The sequence below is a fragment of the Trichechus manatus genome, unplaced genomic scaffold (assembly GCF_000243295.1).
Source record: "Trichechus manatus latirostris isolate Lorelei unplaced genomic scaffold, TriManLat1.0 scaffold00202, whole genome shotgun sequence".
Lineage (NCBI taxonomy): Eukaryota > Metazoa > Chordata > Mammalia > Sirenia > Trichechidae > Trichechus > Trichechus manatus.
The window spans coordinates 2,347,230-2,357,500 of record NW_004444138.1 but is presented as its reverse complement, the minus strand read 5'-3'; the positions used below and the strand labels follow the sequence as shown (position 1 = coordinate 2,357,500).

Genomic DNA, 10,271 nt, shown 5'->3' with positions numbered 1-10,271 from the left:
CAACTCACAGTGACCCTATTGGACAGAGTCAAACTGCCCCACAGGGTTTCCTAAGCTGAAATCTTTGTGAGAGCAGATTGCCAGGTCTTTTCTCCCAAGGAGCTGCTGGTGGGTTCAAACCGGACCTTTTGTTTAGCAGCTGAGTGCTTAACCATCATGCCACCAGGGCTCCTTCAAGACTCTAGAAAAAAACAAACAAACCAAACCCATTGCCGTCAAGTCGATTCCAACTTACAGCGACCTATAGGACAGAGTAGAACTGTCCCATAAGGTTTCCAAGGAGCGCCTGGTGGATGCAAGACTCTAGAGCACCAAGAAAATTAGGACAAATGGAGGAAAGTCCACTTCTAAAGGCAACTACTACAAGCCCTTCACTCCAGCCACACCCAAACCCCACTCACGGAATCCGTTTCTCATACAGTAATTGCTTTTTCCATAGCTTCTCAGAATCCACCTTCCTTAGTGTCTACTTTACCTTCTTGTTTTATACAGGTGAGTTAGAGTTGAAAAACAGAAGGGGTAAGAAGAGGCAGAGCACACAGGAAGTAAATGGAGTGGAAAGGAGGGAAAGAGAGAAATAAACCATTTTGGTGTTTTACACCCATGTCATAGCCAGAGATGTCCAGTACTATGTGGGTATCTAAATTCAGATTTAATTAAACATTTAAATTTGAATTAAAATTATGTGAAACAAATGATTCAGAGCCGTAGTCACACTAGCCACATTTCAGTGCTTAATTGCCACAAGTATAGGATATTTCCATTATCACAGAAAGTCCTGTTGGACATCTCTGTCACTGGTTTATAGGAACAGCATTAATGTTCCCAAACCAAAACACAAAAACAAAAAACAATTATCATCAAGTCAATTCCGACTCATGGCAACCCCATATGTGTAGAGTAGAATTGCACTCCACAGTGTTTTCAAGGATGTGACCTTTCAGAAGCAAATCACCAGGCCTCTCTTCCAAGGTATCTCTGGGTGGGTTCGAACTGCCAACCTTTCAGTTACTAGTAGAGCACTTAACCGTTTGCATCACCCATGGACTCTTCGATGTCCCAAAGATAGCCCTTATCCAGTAATTTACTTCTCCCTATTGAACCAGTTGGAAACCCTGGCGGCATAGTGGTTAAGAGCTTTGGCTACTAACCGAAAGGTCAGCAGTTTGAATCCACCAGGAGCTCCTTGGAAACCCTATGGGGCAGTCCTACTCTGTCCTATAGGGTTGCTATGTGTCTGAATCGACTCGATGGCAAAGGTTTTGGTTTTGAGTTTATTGAATCAGTTGAAGTTACATCACAAACATTTACGCTGATGTGTTTAAATGTGAGTTGCTATTCAATAAGAGTCTGCCGCTCAACCCTGAGTGCTTGGGTATTTGTCTCAATGCATGCTATTTTATTAGATACTAGTCATTAGAAAATACTAATAGACTTCCTATGAACAAAAATAGGATTTACTTTTAAATCAACAGCCATCTAGCACTTTGGAACCAGAAGTTACAGTTGAAAAGCAGCTCTTGGATATTCTTTAGCGTTTTCCTCGAAAATTGATCTTTCAATTATAGTTTGATGTGCTATTCCTACATCAAATTTAAATGCTCAGAATAAGTTGTAGGAATGGTTAGAGATGATCACTAATGATCTGGTGTCTACAATCATCAGCCACTTGGATGCTGACTCATGGGCAAGTGAGGACCCAACTGCAGAATAATCTACTGCCTTGTCTAAAAGGAGTGCTAAAATGCAGAGAGCTCTGTGCTTTGAAGATTTATGTAATGTAAAAAGATATTTGTCTTTCTGCTCTTCATACAAAGCTTCTCTGCATTACTTGCAATGATTTTTAAAACTTCCTTCTAAGGCACTAAGGAAAACTAAATAATTTTGACAGTTTCTTTTTTTTAACATCTCATACTCATTACCATCTCAAGTGTCTATGAAACTGATGGCTATTGCTATCATTTTTCTTACATATCTGCTATTGTCTAAACTAGACTTATTCTCCTTAAGGCTAGGGACTGTGTCTTAGTAGCCCAAGTGCCTGGCATATATTAGTCACCTTGAATGGATGGATGGATGAGTGAATGGATGGATGGATGGATGGATGGATGGATGGATGGATGGATGGATGGATGGACAGATGAAGAGGCTGAGTTCCCTTCCAACTCTACATGGAGAAGACTGTACTCCAGACAGTCAACTACAACTAAGCCAGGCCTAAGGCTCACCTTCTTTCCCATGTTAAGATGCCCAGAATAGAATTGTAGGATTGTAGAGAAGCCAAAACTACTTCCCTAGCGCCTTCCATCTCCAGGTCAACCACCATTTCTTTCTGCTATTGATTGGAACAGATAGAGACAGGAAAATTGTTCCCAAAAGAAAGATGAAGAGTAGAGAGGACAGGATCATACCCTTCCCATGTCACTTGCCCCCCAGCCCTAGAATTGGAGCTCTCAAACAAGACAATCCCTTCACACTGGGAATAATACAGTTTATCCCCTTGCACCACAGAGCAGGTTTACTAACACTGGTGTTCCCAAGCATCACCTGTAATACATGCTGCACGCACAGGGTCCTTCTCCATCGGAATGGCACCCCCCCCCCAGGTGTCTCTGATGCAGGTGTTGGTGACGCTCACTTTAAGAATCCCTGATTTGCCGCCAAAACACAACCCAAGCAATCCCCGGCATTACAGATGTTCCCATACCCCTCCCCTCACAGATGTGGTAAGAAAAATATTAAGGCCAGAATTGCATTTATAATATCCACCATCCAGATCTGAAAATCAGCCCATCATGGAAAAGCTTTGTGACTGAAAGTGCTGTGGGCTTTGTGTCCATGGAACCAGTCAAATCCCTTGGCCACCATTTACTTGCTGCATTACCTTTGCCTCCAGCTTGCTCACTGGTAACAATTCTTGGCCCTCCAGGCTGTTCAGAGACCCAAGAGAGTGTATGAAAGTGCTGAGAACACCCTAAGGTACAATGCATATATTTGAGATTGCTGTGGTCATCCCCAATTCAATGCAGCGAACTCTTTTACAAACTAAAGTTTGCAAATATTAGAAGTTTTCATAATCAGGGAGCCAGCAGGGGTTAAACTTTAAGGTCTGCCTCAGATTTAAGAGATAAGCTTGAAATTCTTACCGGTCTAAGGCAACATACTGGTTGACCTACTCAGATACTCCCTATCAGTGGCCTTTTCTTCCTCTGCTGGAGAAAGCAATTAGCGTGCCAATCCCCTGCCAACCGAGTCTTAACACAACAACCTTTCATCTGCTCTGTTACAGAGACAGCCCACTTTGACCTCAGGGAGTGCCTGTTTAAAGGAAGGGAGGGCCCGCTTGCAGGGTTGCCAACAGAATCAAGGAAGGGAGTAGGTAATAGAGTGATCTCACTGCCTCTCTTGTCCCTTATGCAACCACTAACATTAGCAAAGCAATGCTGCACTCACTTAAAACCCCCTGCTCTGGCCCCTAACAACTGGTGTCAGGTACCCCATCCCTTGCTCTTTCTCTTCCTATTGGTTGTAATCCCACTTCACTGGAAGTCAAATTTTTCACCGAGTTTCACATCTAGGAGTGAGGTAAACACTCCCTCTAATCCAGGAGCGTGATGTGTGCACCAGGAGAGGGCATGATTTGGTACCGGAGACACACAGATGAAGCTTTTTTCTTTTAACAGTAATTTTTAATTTAACACATATCACACACAAACACACACGAACAAACAAACCCGTTGCTGTCACTTCAATACTGACTCACAGCAACCCCACGTGTTACAGAGTGCAACTCCTCCATAGAGTTTTCTCGGCTGTAATTTTTACAGAAGCAGATCGCCAGGCCTTTCTTCCATGGGGCCTTTGGGTGAGTTTGAACTGCCAACCTTTAGGTTAGTAGTCAAGCGCAGACCATCTGCACCACCCAAGGGCCTCCCACACATGTATAAATCGTGGATATTTTGGTTTAATATGAGACTAATTTCTTTAAGTGAGTCTACTCACAGTAGATTTAAAGAAAAATAAATAATAATGGTCATATAGTGATATATCAAAAATTGTAACAGTGAACAAAAACCACAGAACCTTGGAATGATCCAACCTGTAACCCAACCCCTGCGTTGTGTAGATAAGGCACTCAAGACAAAGAGATAAACTCGTTCAAGGCCACACAGAACAGGGAAACCCCAGGTCTTCTGAGTCATGTTTTTCCATTCTGCCATGTTTGGAAATCGTCATCCTGGGGAAGATACAACCCAGGTCTTCTAAGAAATAAATATATTTTCAGAGAGTCCAAAGGTGGCCGCCAGCCTGTTCCTTAGTGGAAGGCACAGGTGTGCGTGATTCAAAGTGAAAAGCAAATTTGCTAGAGAGGAGGGGTATACTGTACCTGAGTAACCCACAAACAGTGACTAAGGAAGTTCAATACCGCTTGCCTTCCTCCCTATGTTCCTTCACCAAACTGTATGCATGTTAGGACTGCAATACTGAATTGACTCTGTAACTTTAATCTCAGCTTCGAGACCGTCCTTTTCTCATCTGTGAAGAAAAGCAAAATAGTATTCCCACATGCTCTCAAAGGGCTGCCTAGAGTTTTAAAGCATGCATAGAATTTCTTGACACCAGCTGTATGAATACCCAATGTCATTACCAACATGTGCCAAGCGTGCTCCTGGGCCAGCCAGAGGGGACACGGAGGATCTCTGGATCAATAAAATACATGATGGTAATTGCTCGCTCTTCTGTGGTGTGTGCTCTGGGTCAGAGGCTGCCTGAAGTGCTTTAGGGGTTACTTCTCACACCAATAACAGCCCTATAAATTAGGTATGAGAAAACTGAGGCACAGAGAGGTTAACTAATTTGCCTAAAGTCACACAGCTGGTGATTAGGCGAGCTGGGATCTGAACCCCGGCTGTCTGCTGTCCAAGTCTGTGTGGATAGTAGTATGAGATGAAGCTGGATTAGGAGGCAAGTCCTTTGGGGTTGTTCAGCCTAATTGCCCCCAATCCTGGCCCCACTAGGATAATGTGGAGAGCTACTTTAAAAATGCCATTTCCTGCAGCCACTCTGGAAAACAAGTTGGTGGTCCCTCAGAAAGCCAAACAGAGAACTACATATAACCCAGCAATTCCACTTCTGGGTATATACTTGAAGGATTGAAAACAGGGACTCAAACAAGTACTTGTACACCAGTGTTCATTGCACCATTATGTATGACAGTCAAAAGATGGAAACAGCCCAAGTGCCCATCAACAGATGAATGGAAAAATCAAATGTGATATATCCATATAACGGAGTATTATTCACCCATAGAGAGAAATGAAGTCCTGAAGCATGCTACCACATGGATGAAGCTTGAAAGCATTATACTAAGTGAAATAAGTCGGTCACAAACGGACAAATATTGCATGATCCCACTTACAGGAAGTATCTAGAATAGGCAAATGCATAAAGACCAAAAAAGATTAATGGTTACCAGGGGCTGGGGAGAGGTGGGGGAAGTTATTGATTAATGGGTACAGAGTTTCTGTCTGGGGTGATAAACAGTTTTGGAAAGAGATAATAGTGATGATTGTACAACATAGTGAATATAATTGATGTCACTGAATTGTGCACTTACAAATGGTTAAGAGGACAAATTTTAGGTTACGTATATTTTACCACGATAAAATTAAAAAAATTTTAAATGCTAATTTCCAGGTCCCATGCAGGCCAATTAAATCAGAATCGCTGGGGTGAGGCATGAGTATATGCCTTATATGTGTGAGGACTCCCCCGACGGCTGGGACACGCAGCTAGGAGACGTGTCTCTGCTCTGTTCTTCTCTCCCTCATTTTATAAGCAAAAAGAGGATCCCCGAAGGTCAGTGACTTGCCCAAAGTCATACAGTTAGTGCCAGAGTGAAGACCCTGAACTCATCCCTCCCACTACTCTTCTCTGCCCCCCAAAATGGTCACTTATCACTAAATTAAGGTTATAAACAGCAATCACTAGATTCTAGAAGCTCATGTGCTCTGAGGTTTCCAAGCTGCTATTCTTCTTTCAGTGCCTTAAAGGGAGCATTCCAGAAAGGAAAACAAGTTCCTTGCACGTTTAGGAAATGAGTGGCAGGGCTGATGTTTACCAATCCCTGTGAAGCAGCCAGAACATGGTACAGCCTCATTAGTTCTCAGCTCTCTGCAAACCTGGCTGTGCTCCTCAAAGCCTTGTAGCCTCCGAGTACCGCTGGCCAAGGGCATAATGAGGTCTGCAGCTGCTAAAGGTTGCATAAAACACGTACCATGCAGCCAGCCACCAGCTGCTCTGGGTCTTGATGAATAATTTAGAAACAAATTACCCTTTTCCAAATGAGCCCAATAAAATAGGATTCATTGCGACGCACCCACTGCGCATTCCTCTCCCGAGCTCTCCGACTCCAGCTGCCGTAATTAAGCCTGCTCACTTCGCTACTCCTCATCTAAGAAGAATTCAAAGGAATTAAACCCAATCCAGGGAAATCAAGTGCCCCGGACCCTTCCCCTACAAAGGAAATAATTTACAGGCAAATTAATCTCTAGAATCCATTCCTATACGGCACCAGCCTTCAGGTTAGAACCCTTTGCTGTATTATTACCTTGTTAAGATGGGAGTTTGAACAGTTAATTTCGTGCCATTTGGTGCTAATGCAATTTTTGTAAATCCTCCCTTTCAAAGCCTGGACTATGCTTTATCATATCTAAGTAGCTTAAAAGCAAGCTGGGGTGGCTTCTTGGAGAAATGGCCAATTCCAGGTTGGGACAAAAAAAAAATATTGCCTTCGAGTTGATGCCAAATCATGGCGATCCCATGTGTTACAGATTAGAACTGAGATCCGTAAGGTTTTCTTGGCTGTAATCTTTACTGGAATCATATCACCAAGCCTTTTCTTCCACAGAGCCACTGGATGGGTTCAAACCACCAAATCTTTGGTTACTAGTTGAGCACAAACGGTTTGCACCACCAGGGACCTCAGGCTGGGACAGGAAAAGTGTAGAGTGAGTTTGGAACATCTTACTGGACCAAGTGTTCAAAAACGAATGGGGATGTATCGAAAGGACACAAGAGCCAGCTTGAAGGGATTCCCACTGGTCAGATTTGGACCCATCTGAACATCAAAATGAATAATGACAGGCATAGATTATAAGGCATTGAATAAAAATGAGTTCATACTGAAACTGGTAGAAAAGAGAGAGAGAGAGAAAAGAAGGAAAGAGAGAAGGGAAAAGAAAAGGAAGATGAGGAAGGGAAGACTCTTCTTTGTAGAAATGTCAATAAATATAGAAATAATGATAGAAGCAGAAAATCACTTCTACAACCCATAAAAACAACTGATTCGGGCTATGACTTATCAATAGGTACAAAAGTTATTAGGGGAAAAGACCGTTGGGAAAAAGGATATTCACCCAGCATCCATAGATTATGTATTATTTATAAAGGCAAAAAAGTAGACCTTTGCAATGGAGAATCCTGGGGATGCCACATTAACCAAATGATCAAACTTAATATTACTATGATGGAGGAAGTTGGCCTCATGTGCCCACACTACATCATCTAAGTCCTGCCGGAAAAACTCAGACAACTCCAACCTGAGGGGCATTTTGCAAGAATGGCCTGGACTCTTCAAAAACGTCTATATCTGGAAAGACGAATAAAGGTGGGGAACCATTCTAGATCAAAGGATACTAAAAATGACAGCTAAATGATTAACCATTTGCTTGGGGAAAAAATACCTATAAAGGATATTCTTAGGACAACTGGGGAGATATGAATATGAACAGTATATTATATAACAGTATTGTAGAATGTTAAATTTCCTGACTCCCACTTATATGGGGCATATGTAGCGTGGTCTTTGTTTTTATGACATACATGTCGAAGTATTTAGGAATAAAGTGTCATAATGTTTCCAACTAACTCTCAAATGGTTCAGCGAAAAACCAAAACAAACCTGGAAGAGAGAAAGCAAACATGGCAAAACGTTAACATTTGGTGTATCTGTGTAAAGGTATCATGACTTACGTCGGCCTATGTGTGTCAGAGTAGAACTGTGCTCCACAGCCTTTTTAATGACTGATTTTTTGGAATTAGATTGCCCAGGCTTTTCTTCCGATGCACCTCTGGGGAGACTAGAATCTCCAAGCTTGTGGTTAGCAGTTGAGAGCATTAACTGTTTATACCACCGAGGGGCATGCATGGGGTCAGGTCACCATGAGTCGGAATTGACTCAACGGCAACTGCTAACTGGTAGGTGAAGGTATGTGGGTATTCACTGTTCTATTCTTACACCTTTTCTAAAGTTTTTTAATTATTCAAAATAATAAGCTGGAAAGAGAAAACTAGGTTTGAATTCTAGCTTTATCTTCATGTATAGTCTTAGTATGGAATACTGTTAAAATTAATGAACTAAGAAAAAATTAACCTTGACTTAAAACCAAAGGAAAAAAAATTCTGTATCATTTACCTCAAAAGCCTCCATAGCCACTGAAAGCAAGTCTAAGCTTCTCTGGAGTAGCTAGCCCATGGGCTACCTCAGGCACAGGTAACATAAATGTCCATGAGAAATAAGCAGAAGAGGCAAAGGCTACCCTCAACAAGTGACTGGCTCGGTTGTTCTTTTTTATTCCAGAACAAAGGGCCTCCTAGAACCTTCCAAATGAGAGAAAAAGAGGAGAGAGTTGGTAGCTGGTTTTGCTCCACTGAGTTTAGAAAACAAATTGACTGTGAGTTGTTTCTCTTTGAGATAAATTTTGACTCTGTTGTACCATTTGACTGTTTCCATAGACCCAAGACTAGCTGTGTTTTGGCCCATTTTTTAAAAAAAGACTTTACTGCAGGGTTTGGCAAATGAGCAGTGCCAAGCCCCTGCTGTTTTCCCTGGCCTGCAGAGTTACAAAAATGTTTAATTAGTTGCCAATATTTATGCAGTGCAATAGATCATTTTTATGTGGCCTTTCTAGCCATGGTCTTGTAATTCCCACCAAATGACCGGGTAGGGCTCTGCAAATAAGGTGCTTGTGGCCCACCAAGGGATTGGACAGCTTTCCAATAATGAAAATAAGGTGCATGGCACCCTTGTGGGTGGGGGTGTGATCATGCAAATAAGGTGTATGGAACGTTAACAAGAGGATTTGTCAGTTTTCCCATCCCACTAGGCTTGAAATAAGCCATCCCAGAGGCAGAAAGTGGGACCAAGAAGAAGAGACAGGAGCCGAGCGCAACCTTTTGACCCAGGGTCCCTGAGCTGAGAACTTCTTAGACCCAGGAGACAGAGAGTGAGAGCTGTAATACCGGAGATATCATAAGACTTCAAGAAACGGGCGGAAGACAGTACAGTGGGCTTCCCAACCTATGGAGCAAGGCAGTTACAGTGAGCCTGCCGACCCATGGAGTGAGAGAACTGAGAACCTTTGGGCAGGAGTCTTCCTCGTGGCGTGGAGTGCCTCTAGGCACTTGTCAGGGGAGCTAGGCTTACTGACCCACAGAGCAAGAGAGTTGAACTCCTTCAGGCTGAGGCTTTCTGGTGGAGTGGGGTGCCCCAGGCACTTACTGGTGGAGCTAAAGAGCTTTGTAAATCTTGCCCAAGCAGGGCAGAGGCTGGTCTGGCCCAAAAGGCCCAAGAGGCCCTAAAGGCCATGGGCCGGGGAGTGGTCTGCCTGTGGGCATGGCCGAGAAGCTGTCCTGACCAAAGAACTGTATCCTGAGTTGTTCCTGATGCTGAATTCTAACCTGTTACTTCCCTAATAAACCCCATAATCATGAGTATTGTCTGTGAGCTCTATGTGACCTTTGTAATGAATTATCACACCCATCAGGAGTCGAGAGTGCCGTGGGAGGGACAACTGGTTTCAGAATTGGCAAAAAGGTTGGAGAGAGGAGGTATGCCTGACCTCCCCTTCATAGGAATCAGCCTTGGGCTGATGCCAATGGCGATTCTCTCTCCCTTCAGGAAGTTAGAGAAGGAGGTCAGATGCTGCCTTCACGCCATTTTACAGTTGGTGCCATTTTTTTTTTACAATTTAAAAGTCAAGAGAATTCACATAAAATCCAGATTTCCAGAGTCTCTTGAAAAACTGGAAAATCTGGCAGTGCTATGTCCACATGCCCTTGGCAACCACTAGCTGGAGCTGGCATTGGCTTCTCTGTCTGGAGGGGACGTATGGTCTCCAGCTCCCCACAGACCCATCACTCCATCTTCTACCTGAAACATTCCCTCAGTTGTGTACTCATTTCTGTCGTAAGCAGGTCTCCAAGGGCAT

General features: G+C 43.2%; 1 protein-coding gene across 1 annotated transcript in view; it reads right to left on the bottom strand.

The window, feature by feature from the left end:
- IGSF5 (immunoglobulin superfamily member 5) overlaps positions 1-10,271 on the bottom strand; it is an 83,622-nt gene that overhangs the window by 21,949 nt on the left and 51,402 nt on the right. The gene's annotated exons all lie outside the window — the stretch shown is intronic.